This window comes from Lemur catta, unplaced genomic scaffold (assembly GCF_020740605.2).
Source record: "Lemur catta isolate mLemCat1 unplaced genomic scaffold, mLemCat1.pri scaffold_128_ctg1, whole genome shotgun sequence".
In the NCBI taxonomy this organism is placed as follows: Eukaryota; Metazoa; Chordata; class Mammalia; order Primates; family Lemuridae; genus Lemur; species Lemur catta.
In genome coordinates, this window is record NW_025423757.1 from 91,092 (window position 1) to 112,417 (window position 21,326).

Below are 21,326 nucleotides of genomic sequence, written 5' to 3' on the forward strand. Positions count from 1 at the left end.
AGGATTCTTATGCTAATGCGAGAACCCTGCTCGGGTTCTGAAAATAATGCTGAAACCACAACACAATAATACTTAAAAGAACACTTTCTTGGTAGTCTCTAGGACCAACTATTGGAAATGCCAAGATTAATGGGCCTCAGCCTGTTTCGTCTGTGAAAACTCTGGTATGCTTAAGGATGCAGAGACCAACCTTAGGACAATTACGGTGAAAAGTGCTTAGGAAAAATACCAAATAGTTCTCCACTTAGCGGTTCTTTCAAAAGTTGGGCCACACACCTCTTGGAAAGATCGAGTTACTTTGGCCTAGCCTTCGATTGGTCTGGAGAACCAATCGCCATTCCTAGCTGATGAATCAAATGATTCTTAAAGGAACGGTGAAAAGTGCGGATCCTGTTTCAGTCTTTAGACTGAAACAGGATCCGCACAATTCACCTGTCCCACAAAGGCGCACTTCTCATGTCTGGCGCTAGTCCAACAAACCCAGGACTGACAGAGGCCCTGCACTTGCCACCCCAGAAAAATATCTCATCTCCAAAGAAGGATTCTTCCGCTAACGGTTGAAAAGTGCTCCCGTTCTTGAAACAGTGGTGAAAAAATGGTGAAATAATACTGAAAACAATCCTATCTTCCAAGGCTCCTGTGCCAGCTATGGGAAGTAGCAAGTTACCTGGGCCTCAGCAGAGGTTTCTCTGCAAAAAGCATCATAGGCTTCAGGATGCAGAGACCGACCTCAAGACTATTACGGTGCCAAACGCCATGGAAATGGCAAATAATTACCAACACACTGGTCATTTCAAAGTGTCAGGATGAAATCTGAAGCACGATCCACACTTTTCCCATCTCACGCAAATATGCACTTTCCAACTCTGGAGGTAAACAAATCAAAGGCAGGGCTGACAGAAGCCCCGCACTTACACCCCACCATGAAATCTCAACTACCAGGCAGGATTCTTATGCTAATGCGAGAACCCTGCTCGGGTTCTGAAAATAATGCTGAAACCACAACAGAATAATACTTAAAAGAACACTTTCTTGGTAGTCTCTAGGACCAACTATTGGAAATGCCAAGATTACTGGGCCTCAGCCTGTTTCGTCTGTGAAAAGTCTGGTATGCTTAAGGATGCAGAGACCAACCTTAGGACAATTACGGTGAAAAGTGCTTCGGAAAAATACCAAATAGTTCTCCACTTAGCGGTTCTTTCAAAAGTTGGGCCACACACCTCTTGGAAAGATCGAGGTACTTTGGCCTAGCCTTCGATTGTTCTGGAGAAGCAATCGCCATTCCTAGCTGATGAATCAAATGATTCTGAAAGGAACGGTGAAAAGTGCGGATCCTGTTTCAGTCTTTAGACTGAAACAGGATCCGCACTATTCACCTGTCCCACAAAGGCGCACTTCTCATGTCTGGCGCTAGTCCAACAAACCCAGGACTGACAGAGGCCCTGCTCTTGCCACCCCAGAAAAATATCTCATCTCCAAAGAAGGATTCTTCCGCTAACGGGTGAAAAGGGCTCCCTTTCTTGAAACAGTGGTGAAAAAATGGTGAAATAATACTGAAAACAATCCTATCTTCCAAGGCTCCTGTGCCAGCTATGGGAAATAGCAAGTTACCTGGGCCTCAGCAGAGGTTTCTCTGCAAAAAGCATCATAGGCTTCAGGATGCAGAGACCGACCTCATGACTATTACGGTGCCAAACGCCATGGAAATGGCAAATAATTACCAACACACTGGTCATTTCAAAGTGTCAGGATGAAATCTGAATCACGATCCACACTTTTCCCATCCCACGCAAATATGCACTTTCCAACTCTGGAGGTAAACAAATCAAAGGCAGGGCTGACAGAAGCCCCGCACTTACACCCCACCATGAAACCTCAACTACCAGGCAGGATTCTTATGCTAATGCGAGAACCCTGCTTGGGTACTGAAAATAATGCTGAAACCACAACGGAATAATACTTAAAAGAACACTTTCTTGGTAGTCTCTAGGAGCAACTATTGGAAATGCCAAGATTAATGGGCCTCAGCCTGTTTCGTCTGTGAAAACTCTGGTATGCTTAAGGATGCAGAGACCAACCTTAGGACAGTTACGGTGAAAAGTGCTTAGGAAAAATACCAAATAGTTCTCCACTTAGCGGTTCTTTCAAAAGTTGGGCCACACACCTCTTGGAAAGATCGAGTTACTTTGGCCTAGCCTTCGATTGGTCTGGAGAAGCAATCGGCATTCCTAGCTGATGAATCAAATGATTCTGAAAGGAACGGTGAAAAGTGCGGATCCTGTTTCATTCTTTAGACAGAAACAGGATCCGCACTATTCACCTGTCCCACAAAGGCGCACTTCTCATGTCTGGCGCTAGTCCAACAAACCCAGGACTGACAGAGGCCCTGCACTTGCCACCCCAGAAAAATATCTCATCTCCAAAGAAGGATTCTTCCGCTAATGGTTGAAAAGGGCTCCCGTTCTTGAAACAGTGGTGAAAAAATGGTGAAATAATACTGCAAACAATCCTATCTTCCAAGGCTCCTGTGCCAGCTATGGGAAATAGCAGGTTACCTGGGCCTCAGCAGAGGTTTCTCTGCAAAAAGCATCATAGGCTTCAGGATGCAGAGACCGACCTCATGACTATTACGGTGCCAAACGCCATGGAAATGGCATATAATTACCAACACACTGGTCATTTCAAAGTGTCAGGATGAAATCTGAAGCACGATCCACACTTTTCCCATCTCACGCAAATATGCACTTTCCAACTCTGGAGGTAAACAAATCAAAGGCAGGGCTGACAGAAGCCCTGCACTTACACCCCACCCTGAAATCTCAACTACCAGGCAGGATTCTTATGCTAATGCGAGAACCCTGCTCCGGTTCTGAAAATAATGCTGAAACCACAACACAATAATACTTAAAAGAACACTTTCTTGGTAGTCTCTAGGACCAACTATTGGAAATGCCAAGATTAATGGGCCTCAGCCTGTTTCGTCTGTGAAAACTCTGGTATGCTTAAGGATGCAGAGAGCAACCTTAGGACAATTACGGTGAAAAGTGCTTAGGAAAAATACCAAATAGTTCTCCACTTAGCGGTTCTTTCAAAAGTTGGGCCACACACCTCTTGGAAAGATCGAGTTACTTTGGCCTAGCCTTCGATTGGTCTGGAGAAGCAATCGCCATTCCTAGCTGATGAATCAAATGATTCTGAAAGGAACGGTGAAAAGTGCGGATCCTGTTTCAGTCTTTAGACTGAAACAGGATCCGCACAATTCACCTGTCCCACAAAGGCGCACTTCTCATGTCTGGCGCTAGTCCAACAAACCCAGGACTGGCAGAGGCCCTGCACTTGCCACCCCAGAAAAATATCTCATCTCCAAAGAAGGATTCTTCCGCTAACGGTTGAAAAGTGCTCCCGTTCTTGAAACAGTGGTGAAAAAATGGTGAAATAATACTGAAAACAATCCTATCTTCCAAGGCTCCTGTGCCAGCTATGGGAAGTAGCAAGTTACCTGGGCCTCAGCAGAGGTTTCTCTGCAAAAAGCATCATAGGCTTCAGGATGCAGAGACCGACCTCATGACTATTACGGTGCCAAACGCCATGGAAATGGCAAATAATTACCAACACACTGGTAATTTCAAAGTGTCAGGATGAAATCTGAAGCACGATCCACACTTTTCCCATCTCACGCAACTATGCACTTTCCAACTCTGGAGGTAAACAAATCAAAGGCAGGGCTGACAGAAGCCCCGCACTTACACCCCACCATGAAATCTCAACTACCAGGCAGGATTCTTATGCTAATGCGAGAACCCTGCTCGGGTTCTGAAAATAATGCTGAAACCACAACAGAATAATACTTAAAAGAACACTTTCTTGGTAGTCTCTAGGACAAACTATTGGAAATGCCAAGATTACTGGGCCTCAGCCTGTTTCGTCTGTGAAAAGTCTGGTATGCTTAAGGATGCAGAGACCAACCTTAGGACAATTACGGTGAAAAGTGCTTCGGAAAAATACCAAATAGTTCTCCACTTAGCGGTTCTTTCAAAAGTTGGGCCACACACCTCTTGGAAAGATCGAGGTACTGTGGCCTAGCCTTCGATTGTTCTGGAGAAGCAATCGCCATTCCTAGCTGATGAATCAAATGATTCTGAAATGAACGGTGAAAAGTGCGGATCCTGTTTCAGTCTTTAGACTGAAACAGGATCCGCACTATTCACCTGTCCCACAAAGGCGCACTTCTCATGTCTGGCGCTAGTCCAACAAACCCAGGACTGACAGAGGCCCTGCTCTTGCCACCCCAGAAAAATATCTCATCTCCAAAGAAGGATTCTTCCGCTAACGGTTGAAAAGGGCTCCCGTTCTTGAAACAGTGGTGAAAAAATGGTGAAATAATACTGAAAACAGTCCTATCTTCCAAGGCTCCTGTGCCAGCTATGGGAAATAGCAAGTTACCTGGGCCTCAGCAGAGGTTTCTCTGCAAAAAGCATCATAGGCTTCAGGATGCAGAGACCGACCTCATGACTATTACGGTGCCAAACGCCATGGAAATGGCAAATAATTACCAACACACTGGTCATTTCAAAGTGTCAGGTTGAAATCTGAAGCACGATCCACACTTTTCCCATCTCACGCAAATATGCACTTTCCAACTCTGGAGGTAAACAAATCAAAGGCAGGGCTGACAGAAGCCCCGCACTTACACCCCACCATGAAATCTCAACTACCAGGCAGGATTCTTATGCTAATGCGAGAACCCTGCTTGGGTACTGAAAATAATGCTGAAACCACAACGGAATAATACTTAAAAGAACACTTTCTTGGTAGTCTCTAGGACCAACTATTGGAAATGCCAAGATTAATGGGCCTCAGCCTGTTTCGTCTGTGAAAACTCTGGTATGCTTAAGGATGCAGAGACCAACCTTAGGACAATTACGGTGAAAAGTGCTTAGGAAAAATACCAAATAGTTCTCCACTTAGCGGTTCTTTCAAAAGTTGGGCCACACACCTCTTGGAAAGATCGAGTTACTTTGGCCTAGCCTTCGATTGGTCTGGAGAAGCAATCGCCATTCCTAGCTGAAGAATCAAATGATTCTGAAAGGAACGGTGAAAAGTGCGGATCCTGTTTCAGTCTTTAGACTGAAACAGGATCCGCACTATTCACCTGTCCCACAAAGGCGCACTTCTCATGTCTGGCGCTAGTCCAACAAACCCAGGACTGACAGAGGCCCTGCTCTTGCCACCCCAGAAAAATATCTCATCTCCAAAGAAGGATTCTTCCGCTAACGGTTGAAAAGGGCTCCCGTTCTTGAAACAGTGGTGAAAAAATGGTGAAATAATACTGAAAACAGTCCTATCTTCCAAGGCTCCTGTGCCAGCTATGGGAAATAGCAAGTTACCTGGGCCTCAGCAGAGGTTTCTCTGCAAAAAGCATCATAGGCTTCAGGATGCAGAGACCGACCTCATGACTATTACGGTGCCAAACGCCATGGAAATGTCAAATAATTACCAACACACTGGTCATTTCAAAGTGTCAGGTTGAAATCTGAAGCACGATCCACACTTTTCCCATCTCACGCAAATATGCACTTTCCAACTCTGGAGGTAAACAAATCAAAGGCAGGGCTGACAGAAGCCCCGCACTTACACCCCACCATGAAATCTCAACTACCAGGCAGGATTCTTATGCTAATGCGAGAACCCTGCTTGGGTACTGAAAATAATGCTGAAACCACAACGGAATAATACTTAAAAGAACACTTTCTTGGTAGTCTCTAGGACCAACTATTGGAAATGCCAAGATTAATGGGCCTCAGCCTGTTTCGTCTGTGAAAACTCTGGTATGCTTAAGGATGCAGAGACCAACCTTAGGACAATTACGGTGAAAAGTGCTTAGGAAAAATACCAAATAGTTCTCCACTTAGCGGTTCTTTCAAAAGTTGGGCCACACACCTCTTGGAAAGATCGAGTTACTTTGGCCTAGCCTTCGATTGGTCTGGAGAAGCAATCGGCATTCCTAGCTGATGAATCAAATGATTCTGAAAGGAACGGTGAAAAGTGCGGATCCTGTTTCAGTCTTTAGACTGAAACAGGATCCGCACTATTCACCTGTCCCACAAAGGCGCACTTCTCATGTCTGCGCTAGTCCAACAAACCCAGGACTGACAGAGGCCCTGCACTTGCCACCCCAGAAAAATATCTCATCTCCAAAGAAGGATTCTTCCGCTAAAGGTTGAAAAGGGCTCCCGTTCTTGAAACAGTGGTGAAAAAATGGTGAAATAATACTGCAAACAATCCTATCTTCCAAGGCTCCTGTGCCAGCTATGGGAAATAGCAGGTTACCTGGGCCTCAGCAGAGGATTCTCTGCAAAAAGCATCATAGGCTTCAGGATACAGAGACCGACCTCATGACTATTACGGTGCCAAACGCCATGGAAATGGCAAATAATTACGAACACACTGGTCATTTCAAAGTGTCAGGATGAAATCTGAAGCACGATCCACACTTTTCCCATCTCACCCAAATATGCACTTTCCAACTCTGGAGGTAAACAAATCAAAGGCAGGGCTGACAGAAGCCCCGCACTTACACCCCACCATGAAATCTCAACTACCAGGCAGGATTCTTATGCTAATGCGAGAACCCTGCTCGTGTTCTGAAAATAATGCTGAAACCACAACACAATAATACTTAAAAGAACACTTTCTTGGTAGTCTCTAGGACCAACTATTGGAAATGCCAAGATTAATGGGTCTCAGCCTGTTTCGTCTGTGAAAACTCTGGTATGCTTAAGGATGCAGAGACCAACCTTAGGACAATTACGGTGAAAAGTGCTTAGGAAAAATACCAAATAGTTCTCCACTTAGCGGTTCTTTCAAAAGTTGGGCCACACACCTCTTGGAAAGATCGAGTTACTTTGGCCTAGCCTTCGATTGGTCTGGAGAACCAATCGCCATTCCTAGCTGATGAATCAAATGATTCTGAAAGGAACGGTGAAAAGTGCGGATCCTGTTTCAGTCTTTAGACTGAAACAGGATCCGCACAATTCACCTGTCCCACAAAGGCGCACTTCTCATGTCTGGCGCTAGTCCAACAAACCCAGGACTGACAGAGGCCCTGCACTTGCCACCCCAGAAAAATATCTCATCTCCAAAGAAGGATTCTTCCGCTAACGGTTGAAAAGTGCTCCCGTTCTTAAAACAGTGGTGAAAAAATGGTGAAATAATACTGAAAACAATCCTATCTTCCAAGGCTCCTGTGCCAGCTATGGGAAGTAGCAAGTTACCTGGGCCTCAGCAGAGGTTTCTCTGCAAAAAGCATCATAGGCTTCAGGATGCAGAGACCGACCTCATGACTATTACGGTGCCAAACGCCATGGAAATGGCAAATAATTACCAACACACTGGTCATTTCAAAGTGTCAGGATGAAATCTGAAGCACGATCCACACTTTTCCCATCTCACGCAAATATGCACTTTCCAACTCTGGAGGTAAACAAATCAAAGGCAGGGCTGACAGAAGCTCCGCACTTACACCCCACCATGAAATCTCAACTACCAGGCAGGATTCTTATGCTAATGCGAGAACATTGCTCGGGTTCTGAAAATAATGCTGAAACCACAACAGAATAATACTTAAAAGAACACTTTCTTGGTAGTCTCTAGGACCAACTATTGGAAATGCCAAGATTACTGGGCCTCAGCCTGTTTCGTCTGTGAAAAGTCTGGTATGCTTAAGGATGCAGAGACCAACCTTAGGACAATTACGGTGAAAAGTGCTTCGGAAAAATACCAAATAGTTCTCCACTTAGCGGTTCTTTCAAAACTTGGGCCACACACCTCTTGGAAAGATCGAGGTACTTTGGCCTAGCCTTCGATTGTTCTGGAGAAGCAATCGCCATTCCTAGCTGATGAATCAAATGATTCTGAAAGGAACGGTGAAAAGTGCGGATCCTGTTTCAGTCTTTAGACTGAAACAGGATCCGCACTATTCACCTGTCCCACAAAGGCGCACTTCTCATGTCTGGCGCTAGTCCAACAAACCCAGGACTGACAGAGGCCCTGCTCTTGCCACCCCAGAAAAATATCTCATCTCCAAAGAAGGATTCTTCCGCTAACGGTTGAAAAGGGCTCCCTTTCTTGAAACAGTGGTGAAAAAATGGTGAAATAATACTGAAAACAATCCTATCTTCCAAGGCTCCTGTGCCAGCTATGGGAAATAGCAAGTTACCTGGGCCTCAGCAGAGGTTTCTCTGCAAAAAGCATCATAGGCTTCAGGATGCAGAGACCGACCTCATGACTATTACGGTGCCAAACGCCATGGAAATGGCAAATAATTACCAACACACTGGTCATTTCAAAGTGTCAGGATGAAATCTGAAGCACGATCCACACTTTTCCCATCTCACCCGAATATGCACTTTCCAACTCTGGAGGTAAACAAATCAAAGGCAGGGCTGACAGAAGCCCCGCACTTACACCCCACCATGAAATCTCAACTACCAGGCAGGATTCTTATGCTAATGCGAGAACCCTGCTCGTGTTCTGAAAATAATGCTGAAACCACAACGGAATAATACTTAAAAGAACACTTTCTTGGTAGTCTCTAGGACCAACTATTGGAAATGCCAAGATTAATGGGCCTCAGCCTGTTTCGTCTGTGAAAACTCTGGTATGCTTAAGGATGCAGAGACCAACCTTAGGACAATTACGGTGAAAAGTGCTTAGGAAAAATACCAAATAGTTCTCCACTTAGCCGTTCTTTCAAAAGTTGGGCCACACACCTCTTGGAAAGATCGAGTTACTTTGGCCTAGCCTTCGATTGGTCTGGAGAAGCAATCGGCATTCCTAGCTTATGAATCAAATGATTCTGAAAGGAACGGTGAAAAGTGCGGATCCTGTTTCAGTCTTTAGACTGAAACAGGATCCGCACTATTCACCTGTCCCACAAAGGCGCACTTCTCATGTCTGGCGCTAGTCCAACAAACCCAGGACTGACAGAGGCCCTGCACTTGCCACCCCAGAAAAATATCTCATCTCCAAAGAAGGATTCTTCCGCTAATGGTTGAAAAGGGCTCCCGTTCTTGAAACAGTGGTGAAAAAATGGTGAAATAATACTGCAAACAATCCTATCTTCCAAGGCTCCTGTGCCAGCTATGGGAAATAGCAGGTTACCTGGGCCTCAGCAGAGGTTTCTCTGCAAAAAGCATCATAGGCTTAAGGATGCAGAGACCGACCTCATGACTATTACGGTGCCAAACGCCATGGAAATGGCAAATAATTACCAACACACTGGTCATTTCAAAGTGTCAGGATGAAATCTGAAGCACGATCCACACTTTTCCCATCTCACCCGAATATGCACTTTCCAACTCTGGAGGTAAACAAATCAAAGGCAGGGCTGACAGAAGCCCCGCACTTACACCCCACCATGAAATCTTAACTACCAGGCAGGATTCTTATGCTAATGCGAGAACCCTGCTCGTGTTCTGAAAATAATGCTGAAACCACAACACAATAATACTTAAAAGAACACTTTCTTGGTAGTCTCTAGGACCAACTATTCGAAATGCCAAGATTAATGGGCCTCAGCCTGTTTCGTCTGTGAAAACTCTGGTATGCTTAAGGATGCAGAGACCAACCTTAGGACAATTACGGTGAAAAGTGCTTAGGAAAAATACCAAATAGTTCTCCACTTAGCGGTTCTTTCAAAAGTTGGGCCACACACCTCTTGGAAAGATCGAGTTACTTTGGCCTAGCCTTCGATTGGTCTGGAGAACCTATCGCCATTCCTAGCTGATGAATCAAATGATTCTGAAAGGAACGGTGAAAAGTGCGGATCCTGTTTCAGTCTTTAGACTGAAACAGGATCCGCACAATTCACCTGTCCCACAAAGGCGCACTTCTCATGTCTGGTGCTAGTCCAACAAACCCAGGACTGACAGAGGCCCTGCACTTGCCACCCCAGAAAAATATCTCATCTCCAAAGAAGGATTCTTCCGCTAACGGTTGAAAAGTGCTCCCGTTCTTGAAACAGTGGTGAAAAAATGGTGAAATAATACTGAAAACAATCCTATCTTCCAAGGCTCCTGTGCCAGCTATGGGAAGTAGCAAGTTACCTGGGCCTCAGCAGAGGTTTCTCTGCAAAAAGCATCATAGGCTTCAGGATGCAGAGACCGACCTCATGACTATTACGGTGCCAAACGCCATGGAAATGGCAAATAATTACCAACACACTGATCATTTCAAATGTCAGTATGAAATCTTGAAACACGATCCACACTTTTCCCATCTCACGCAATTATGCACTTTCCAATTCTGGAGGTAAACAAATCAAAGGCAGGGCTGACAGAATCCCCCAACTTATACCCCACCCAGAAATCTCAACTACCAGGCAGGATTCTTATGCTAATGCGAGAACCCTGCTCGGGTTCTGAAAATAATGCTGAAACCACAACGGAATAATACTTAAAAGAACACTTTCTTGCTAGTCTCTAGGAAAAACTATTGGAAATGCCAAGATTACTGGGCCTCAGCCTGTTTCGTCTGTGAAAACTCTCGTAAGCTTAAGGATGCAGAGACCAACCTTATGACAACTACGGTGAAAAGTGCTTCGAAAAAATACCAAATAGTTCTCCACTTAGCGGTTCTTTCAAAAGTTGGGCCACACACCTCTTGGAAAGGTCGAGGTACTTTGGCCTAGCCTTCGATTGGTCTGGAGAAGCAATCGCCATTCCTAGCTGATGAATCAAATGATTCTGAAAGAAACGGTGAAAAGTGCGGATCCTGTTTCAGTCTTTAGACTGAAACAGGATCCGCACTATTCACCTGTCCCACAAAGGCGCACTTCTCATGTCTGGCGCTAGTCCAACAAACCCAGGACTGACAGAGGCCCTGCACTTGCCACCTCAGAAAAATATCTCATCTCCAAAGAAGGATTCTTCTGCTAACGGTTGAAAAGGGCTCCCGTTCTTGAAACAGTGGTGAAAAAATGGTGAAATAATACTGAAAACAATCCTATCTTCCAAGGCTCCTGTGCCAGCTATGGGAAATAGCAAGTTACCTGGGCCTCAGCAGAGGTTTCTCTGCAAAAAGCATCATAGGCTTCAGGATGCAGAGACCGACCTCATGACTATTACGGTGCCAAACGCCATGGAAATGGCAAATAACTACCAACACACTGGTCGTTTCAAAGTGTCAGGATGAAATCTGAAGCACCATCCACACTTTTCCCATCTCACGCAAATATGCACTTTCCAACTCTGGAGGTAAACAAATCAAAGGCAGGGCTGACAGAAGCCCCGCACTTACACCCCACCATGAAATCTCAACTACCAGGCAGGATTCTTATGCTAATGCGAGAACCCTGCTCGGGTTCTGAAAATAATGCTGAAACCACAACAGAATAATACTTAAAAGAACACTTTCTTGGTAGTCTCTGGGACCAACTATTGGAAATGCCAAGATTAATGGGCCTCAGCCTGTTTCGTCTGTGAAAACTCTGGTATGCTTAAGGATGCAGAGACCAACCTTAGGACAATTACGGTGAAAAGTGATTCGGAAAAATACCAAATAGTTCTCCACTTAGCGGTTCTTTCAAAAGGTGGGCCACACACCTCTTGGAAAGATCGAGTTACATTGGCCTAGCCTTCGATTGGTCTGGAGAAGCAATCGCCATTCCTAGCTGATGAACCAAATGATTCTGAAAGGAACGGTGAAAAGTGCGGATCCTGTTTCAGTCTTTAGACTGAAACAGGATCCGCACTATTCACCTGTCCCACAAAGGCGCACTTCTCATGTCTGGCGCTAGTCCAACAAACCCAGGACTGACAGAGGCCCTGCACTTGCCACCCCAGAAAAATATCTCATCTCCAAAGAAGGATTCTTCCGCTAACGGTTGAAAAGGGCTCCCGTTCTTCAAACAGTGGTGAAAAAATGGTGAAATAATACTGAAAACAATCCTATCTTCCAAGGCTACTGTGCCAGCTATGGGAAATAGCAAGTTAACTGGGCCTCAGCAGAGGTTTCTCTGCAAAAAGCATCATAGGCTTCAGGATGCAGAGACCGACCTCATGACTATTACGGTGCCAAACGCCATGGAAATGGCAAATAATTACCAACACACTGATCATTTCAAATGTCAGTATGAAATCTTGAAACACGATCCACACTTTTCCCATCTCACGCAATTATGCACTTTCCAATTCTGGAGGTAAACAAATCAAAGGCAGGGCTGACAGAATCCCCCAACTTATACCCCACCCAGAAATCTCAACTACCAGGCAGGATTCTTATGCTAATGCGAGAACCCTGCTCGGGTTCTGAAAATAATGCTGAAACCACAACGGAATAATACTTAAAAGAACACTTTCTTGCTAGTCTCTAGGAAAAACTATTGGAAATGCCAAGATTACTGGGCCTCAGCCTGTTTCGTCTGTGAAAACTCTCGTAAGCTTAAGGATGCAGAGACCAACCTTATGACAACTACGGTGAAAAGTGCTTCGAAAAAATACCAAATAGTTCTCCACTTAGCGGTTCTTTCAAAAGTTGGGCCACACACCTCTTGGAAAGATCCAGGTACTTTGGCCTAGCCTTCGGTGGTCTGGAGAAGCAATCGCCATTCCTAGCTGATGAATCAAATGATTCTGAAAGGAACGGTGAAAAGTGCGGATCCAGTTTTAGTCTTTAGACTGAAACTGGATCCGCACTATTCACCTGTCCCAAAAAGGCGCACTTCTCATGTCTGGCGCTAGTCCAACAAACCCAGGACTGACAGAGGCCCTGCACTTGCTACCCCAGAAAAATATCTTATCTCCAAAGAAGGATTCTTCCGCTAACGGTTGAAAAGGGCTCCCGTTCATGAAACAGTGGTGAAAAAATGGTGAAATAATACTGAAAACAATCCTATCTTCCAAGGCTCCTGTGCCAGCTATGGGAAATAGCAAGTTACCTGGGCCTCAGCAGAGGTTTCTCTGCAAAAAGCATCATAGGCTTCAGGATGCAGAGACCGACTTCATGACTATTACGGGGCCAAACGCCATGGAAATGGCAAATAATTACCAACACACTGGTCATTTCAAAGTGTCAGGATGAAATCTGAAGCACGATCCACACTTTTCCCATCTCACACAACTATGCACTTTCCAACTCTGGAGGTAAACAAATCAAAGGCAGGGCTGGCAGAAGCCCCGCACTTACACCCCACCATGAAATACCAACTACCCGGCAAGATTCTTATGCTAATGCGAGAACCCTGCTCGGGTTCTGAAAATAATGCTGAAACCACAACAGAATAATACTTAAAAGAACACTTTCTTGGTAGTCTCTAGGACCAACTATTGGAAATGCCAAGATTCATGGGCCTCAGCCTGTTTCGTCTGTGAAGAGTCTGGTATGCTTAAGGATGCAGAGACCAACCTTATGGCAATTACGGTGAAAAGTGCTTCGGAAAAATAACAAATAGTTCTCCACTTAGCGGTTCTTTCAAAAGTTCGGCCACAGACCTCTTGGAAAGATCGAGGTACTTTGGCCTAGCCTTCGATTGGTCTGGTGATGCAATCGCCATTCCTAGCTGATGAATCAAATGATTCTGAAAGGAACGGTGAAAAGTGCGGATCCTGTTTCAGTCTTTAGACTGAAACAGGATCCGCACTATTCACCTGTCCCACAAAGGCGCACTTCTCATGGTTCTGAAAATAATGGTGAAACCACAGTGCAGTAATACTTAAAAGAAAACTTTCTTTATAGTCTCTAGTACCAACTATTGGAAATGCCAAGTTTACTGGGCCTCAGCATACTTCTGTCTGTGAAAACTACGCTATTCTTAAGGATGAAGAGAACAATCTTATGAAAATTATGGTGAAAAGTGCTATGAAAAAACACCAAATAGTTCTCAACCTAGCGGTTATTTCAAAAGTTTTGCCACACACCTCTTGTAAAGATCGAGTTACTTTGGCCTAGCCTTCGATTGGTCTGGAGAAGGCATCGTCATTCCTAACTGATGAATCAAATGATTCTGAGAAGAACAGTTACAAGTTCTGAAACAGGATCCGCACTATTCACCTCTCACACAAATGCGCACTTCTCATGTCTGGCGCTAGTCCAACAAACCCAGGACTGACAGAGGCCCTGCACTTGCCACCCAGAAAAATCTCTCATCTCCAAAGAAGGATTCTTATGCTAACAATTGAAAAGTACTCCCATTCTTGAAACAGTGGTGAAAGGATGGTCAAATAATACTGAAAACAATCGTATCTTCAAAGGCTCTGGTGCCAGGTATGGGAAACACCAACTTACCTGGGCCCCAGTAGAGTTTTCTCTGCGAAAAGCATCATAGGCTTAAGGATGCAGACACCAACCTTATCACTATTACGGTTAAAAATGCTATGGAAATGGCACATAATTACCAACATACTGGTTATTTGAAAAGTGTCAGGATGAAATCAGAAGCACGATCCACACTGTTCCCATCATATGCAAATATGCACTTACCAACTTTGGAGGTAAACAAATCAAACACAGGGCTCACAGAGGCCGGGCACTTACACCCCACACATAAATCTCAACTACCAGGCAGGATTCTTATGCTAATGAGAGAAACCTGTTCTGGTTCTGAAAGTAATAGTGAAACCACAGTGGAATGATACTTAAAAGAACACTTTTTTTATAGTCTCTATTACCGGCTATTGGAAATGCCAAGTTTACTGGGCCTTAGCATACTTTTGTCCTTGAAAACTATCGTATGCTTAAGGATGCAGAGACCAACCTTATGAAAATTATGGTGAGAAGTGCTACCAAAAAATACCAAGTAGTTCTCAACCTAGCAGTTATTTCAAAAGTTTTGCCACACACCTCTTGGAAATCTGGAGTTACTTTGGCCTAGCCTTCGATTGGTCTGGAGAAGCAATCGCCATTCCTCGCTGATGAATCAAATGATTTTGAGAAGAACAGTGAAAAGTGTGGATCCTGTTTCAGTCTTTAGACTGGTGTCTCCTTAACTAGTTTCAGCCCCCAATACTATTTCCACCTGGGTCCTATTAGTCTCCCGCAGAACTAGGCTTTCACAGAGCGCACTTTGGGAAACACAGCTCAAATGCGCGAGCAGTAAACCTTACACCTGAATTAGGGTCTGCACAGAACTCTCAGTTTTCTCTGCTAATATAACTGAGGTACAAATTCACTTTTACAAGAGGATCTGAGGTGTCAAATACATTTCCCTGCAAGCAAGCAAGTTCGCTGAGCATATGAATCAGCCATGCAAAAGGATAGATGTGGCTGGTTCCCTGGGGAACTTCAGGCTGGCTGGGCCACTGAGAGAGCCGGGCAAGGGGAGGGAGTGCCACTCGAGCCCTGTGCTCTCCTGGGAACTCCGACCAGGCCCACCACTGTCACAGGGCCTCATGGGGAATCAGGATGCAAGTCCTTCTTCCACTGTGGTTTCACTATTATATTCACAACCAGAGCAGATTTCATCCATTAGCAAAAGAATCCTTCCTCCTAGTTGAGATTTCTGTGTGGGGTGTAAGTGTGGGGCTTCTGTCAGCCCTGTGTTTGATTTGTTTACCTCCAGAGTTGGTAAGTGCATATTTGCGTGTGATGGGAACAGTGTGGATTGTTCTTCTGACTTCAACCTGACACTTTAAACTGAAAGAGGATCCACACTATTCACCTCTCACACAAAGGCGCACTTCTCATGTCTGGCTCTAGTCCAACAAACCCAGGACTGACAGAGGCCCTGCACTTGCCACCCCAGAAAAATATCTCATCTCTAAAGAAGGATTCTTATCCTAACGGTTGAATAGTGCTCCCGTTCTTGAAACAGTGGTGAAAGGATAGTGAAATAATACTGAAAACAATCGTATCTTCAAAGGCTCTGGTGCCAGCTCTGGGAAATACCACGTTACCTGGGCGTCAGTAGAGTTTTCTCTGCGAAAGGCATCATAGGCTTAAGGATGCAGAGACCAAGCTTATAACTATTACGGTGAAAAACGCTATGGAAACGGCACATAATTACAAACATAGTGGTTATGTCAAAAGTGTCAGGATGAAATCTGAAGCATGATCCACACTTTTCCCATCTCACGCAAATATGCACTTACCAACTCTGGAGGTAAACAAATCAAACACAGGGCTCACAGAAGCCCCGCACTTACACCCCACACAGAAATCTCAACTAGGAGGAAGGATTCTTATGCTAATGCATGAAACCTGCTCTGGTTCAGAAAATAATGGTGAAACCACAATGGAGTAATACTTAAAAGAACACTTTCTTTATAGTCTCTAGTAGCAACTATTGGAAATGCCAAGTTTACTGGGCCTCAGCATACTTTTGTCTGTGAAAACTTTCGTATGCTTAAGGATGCAGAGACCAACCTTATGACAATTATGGTGAAAAGTGCTATGGAAAAATACCAAATAGTTCTCAACCTAGCAGTTATTTCAAAAGTTGTGCCGCATACCTCTTGGAAAGATGGAGTTACTTTGGCCTAGCCTTCGATTGGTCTGGAGAAGGAATCGCCATTCCTAGCTGATGAATCAAATGATTCTGAAAGGAACGATGAAAAGTTTGGATCCTTTTTCAGTCTTTTTTTTTTTTTTTTTTTGTATTCCTGGACCGCCTAGAATCACGATGAAGATGGACTTGCATCCTGATTCCCCATGAGGCCCTGTGAAAGCGGTGGGCCTGGTCGGCGTTCCCAGGAGAGCACAGGGCTCGAGTGGCACTCCCTCCCCTTGACCGGCTCTCTCAGTGGCCCAGCTAGCCTGAAGTTCCCCAGGGAACCAGCCGCATCTACCCTTTTGCATGGCTGATTCATATGCTCGGCGAATCTCACTGGCTCACAGGCAAATGTATTTGACCCCTCGGATCCTCTTGTGAAGTCAACTTGTACCTCAGTTATATTAGCAGAGAAAACTGAGAGCTCTGTGCAGACCCTAATTCAGGTGTAAGGTTTGCTGCTCACACGTTTGAGCTGTGTTTCCCAAAGTGTGCTCTGTGAAAGCCTAGTTCTGTGGGAGATTAATAGGACCCAGGTGGAAATAGTATTGGGGGCTGAAACTAGTTCAGGAGACACCAGGTGAGGTGAATGTGAATTGTTGCTTGGCTGCAGGACTTCTCAGTGCCTTTATGCTGCTGTGCATTGGGAATCTGCAAGGCAGGAAGGGTGATGAACTGCAGTTTCTCCAAACTGACCTTATCCTAAAGCCATTCCTCAGTGGGAGGTCTGGGGGCATTACTACTCTGCTGAACACAGTTAGGGAAATGCTGGTCTAGAATTGTAGAAACCACAGTGCTCTCAGGTCTTTGCACATGGGGCCGTACCATGTAATGTCAAGAGGCTTTGGGGAGTCGGGGAGGTAAGGCCCAAGGTCTCCCCTGCAGTTGTGGGGCTCTTCTCACCCTCCTGGGCAGTGTATTCACTGTCGATGATCCTGGCCAAACCGAAGTCAGCGATTTTGCAACACAAGGTCTCAGACACCAGGATGTTGGCCGCCCATAGGTAGCGGTGGATAGAATTCATGTGCTCGATGTACGCCATCCCTTCGGTGATCTGGGCTGACATGTCGATCAGTCTCGGGAGGGACAGTCTGCCACCGTAGTCTGTCTTCAGGAAATCCAGCAGGCACCCTCTGGCCACATACTCGGTGACAATATAGATGGGCTCCTTGGGGACCATGGTGTAGAGCCAGACCAGCCTCTCGTGCTACAGAGCCTTCATCAGGTTCGCCTGACCCAGGAAGGCTTCCGGAGACATCCTTCCCTCATTCAAGGTCTTGATGGCCACCTTCACATTGTTTCTGTAGTAGCCCATCCAGACTTCGCCAAACTGCCCTGATCCGAGTTTCCTGACCAGCCTGAGAGACTGCCGGGGGATCTCCCACTTGTCCTGGGCCCAGGGGTTATGAGGAGCAAGGCTGACGCAGGGCACGGTCAGCCTCTGGCACAAACCATCCCCTTTCTTGCAGTAGTGCTGCACCAGGGCCTGGAGCGAGGGGAAGGTGACCCGGAGGGAGATGTAGCAGCCCCCTTCCTCCAGGGAGCGGATCTTATAGTGCTTGACTATTTCCCCCTGGGCGGTGACATCCTTCACAGACAGGAAGAAGGCACCTTTGCTGGTTTACTCTCTCTGATGAGAAAGGAGCCGGCCTCTCACAAAAAGGCGCACTTCTCATGTCTGGCGCTAGTCCAACAAACCCAGGAGTCACAGAGGCCCTGCACTTGCCACCCAGAAAAATATCTCATCTCCAAAGAAGGATTCTTACGGTAACGCTTGAAAAGTACTCCCATTCTTGAAACAGTGGTGAAAGGATGGTGAAATAATACTGAAAACAATCCCATTTTCCAAGGCTCCGGTGTCAGCTCTGAGAAATACCAAGTTACCTGGGACTCAGTAGAGTTTTCTCTACCGAAAGGCATCATAGGCTTCGGGATGCAGAGACTAACCTTATCACTATTACAGTAAAAAACGCTATGGAAATGGCACATAATTACGAACATACTGGTGATTTCAAAAGTGTCAGGATGAAATCTGAAGCACGATCCACACTTTTCCCATCTCACCCAAATATGCACTTTCCAACTCTGGAGGTAAATAAATCAAAGGCAGGGCTGACAGAAACCCCCAATTACACCCCACCCAGAAATCTCAACTACCAGGCAGGATTCTCATGCTAATACGAGAACCTAGCTCGGGTTGTGAAAACACTGGTGAAACCACAGTGGAATAATACTTAAAAGAACACTTTCTTTGTAGTCTCTAAGTCCAACTATTGGAAATGCCAAGTTTACCAGGCCTCAGCCTGCTTTCGTCTGTGAAAACTCTCGTATGCTTAAGGGTGCAGAGACTAACCTTATGACGATTATGGTGAAAAGTGCTATGGAAAAAAGCCAAATAGTTCTCCGCCTAGCGGTTGTTTCAAAAATTGTGCCACACAACTCTTGGAAAGATCGAGTTACTTTGGCCTAGCCTTCGATTGGTCTGGAGAAGCAATTGCCATTCCTAGCTGATGAATCAAATGATTCTGAAAGGAATGGTGAAAAGTGCGGATCCTGTTTCAGTCTTTAGACTGAAATAGGATCCGCACTATTCACCTGTCCCACAATGTCGCACTTCTCATGTCTGGTGCTAGTCCGACAAACCCAGGACTGACAGGGGCCCTGCACTTGCCACCCCAGAAAAATATCTCATCTCCAAAGAAGGATTCTTACGCTAACGGTTGACAAGGCCTCCCCTTCTTGAAACAGTGGTGAAAGGATGGTGAAATAATACTGAAAAGAATCCTTTCTTCCAAGGCTCCTGTGCCAGCTATGGGAAACAGCAAGTTACCTGGGCCTCAGCAGAGGTTTCCCTGCGAAAAGCATCATAGGCTTCAGGATTTAAAGACCGACCTCAGGACTCTTACGGTGCAAAACGCTATGGAAATGGCAAATAATTACCAACACACTGGTGATTTCAAAAGTGTCAGGATGAAATCCGAAGCACGATCCAACTTTTCCCATCTCACGCAAATATGCACTTACCAACTCTGGAGGTAAACAAATCAAATGCAGGGCTGACAGAAGCCCCACACTTACACCCCACCCAGAAATCTCAACTACCAGGCAGGATTCTAATGCTAATGCGAGAAACCTGCTATGGTTCTGAAAACAATGGTGAAACCACAGTGGAATAATACTTAAAAAAACACTTTCTTGGTAGTCTCTAGGACCAACTATTGGAAATGCCAAGATTACTGGGCCTCAGCCTGTTTCGTCTGTGAAAATTTCGTATGCTTAAGGATGCAGAGACCAACCTTATTACAATTACGGTGAAAAGTGCTTCGGAAAAATACCAAATAGTTCTCCACTTAGCAGTTCTTTCAAAAGTTGGGCCACACACCTCTTGGAAAGATCGAGTTACTTTGGCCTAGCCTTCGATTGGTCTGGAGAAGCAATCGCCATTCCTAGCTGATGAATCAAATGATTCTGAAAGGAACGGTGAAAAGTGCGGATCCTGTTTCAGTCTTTAGACTGAAACAGGATCCGCACTATTCACCTGTCCCACACGGCGCACTTCTCATGTCTGGCGCTAGTCCAACAAACCCAGGACTGACAGAGGCCCTGCACTTGCCACCCCAGAAAAATATCTCATCTCCAAAGAAGGATTCTTCCGCTAACCGTTGAAAAGGGCTCCCGTTCTTGAAACAGTGGTGAAAAAATGGTGAAATAACACTAAAAACAATCCTATCTTCCAAGGCTCCTGTGCCAGCAATGGGAAACAGCAAGTTACCTGGGCCTCAGCAGAGGTTTCTCTGCAAAAAGCATCATAGGCTTCAGGATGCAGAGACCGACCTCATGACTATTACGGTGCCAAACGCCATAGAAATGGCAAATAATTACCAACACACTGGTCATTTCAATGTGTCAGGATGAAATCTGAATCACGATCCACACTTTTCCCATCTCACGCAATATGCACTTTCCAACTCTGGAGGTAAACAAATCAAAGGCAGAGCTGACAGAAGCCACGCACTTACACCGCACCCAGAAATCTCAACTACCAGGCAGGATTCTTATGCTAATGCGAGAACCCTGCTTGGGTTCTGAAAATAATGCTGAAACCACAACACAATAATACTTAAAAGAACACTTTCTTGGTAGTCTCTAGGACCAACTATTGGAAATGCCAAGATTACTGGGCCTCATCCTGTTTCGTCTGTGAAAACTCTCGTATGCTTAAGGATGCAGAGACCAACCTTATGACAATTACGGTGAAAAGTGCTTCGTAAAAACACCAAATAGTTCTCCACTTAGCGGTTCTTTCAAAAGTTGGGCCACACACCTCTAGGAAAGATCGAGGTACTTTGGCCTAGCCTTCGATTGGTCTGAAGAAGCAATCGCCATTCCTAGCTGATGAATCAAATGATTCTGAAAGGAACGGTGAAAAGTGCGGATCCTTTTTCCGGTCTTTAGACTGAAACAGGATCCGCACTATTCACCTGTCCCACAAAGGCGCACTTCTCATGTCTGGCGCTAGTCCAACAAACCCAGGACTTACAAAGGCCCTGCACTTGCCACCCCAGAAAAATATCTCATCTCCAAGGAAGGATTCTTCCGCTAACGGTTGAAAAGGGCTCCCGTTCTTGAAACAGTGGTGAAAAAATGGTGAAATAATACTGAAAACAATCCTATCTTCCAAGGCTCCTGTGCCAGCTATGGGAAATAGCAAGTTACCTGGGCCTCAGCAGAGGTTTCTCTGCAAAAAGCATCATAGGCTTCAGGATGCAGAGACCGACCTCATGACTATTACGGTGCCAAACGCCATGGAAATGGCAAATAATTACCAACACACTGGTCGTTT

General features: G+C 45.3%; 1 pseudogene; it reads right to left on the bottom strand.

Moving 5' to 3' along the window:
• Window positions 1-17,308: 17,308 nt before the first annotated feature.
• Window positions 17,309-18,133, bottom strand: LOC123629282 (annotated as a pseudogene).
• Between the last annotated feature and the right edge of the window lie 3,193 nt (window positions 18,134-21,326).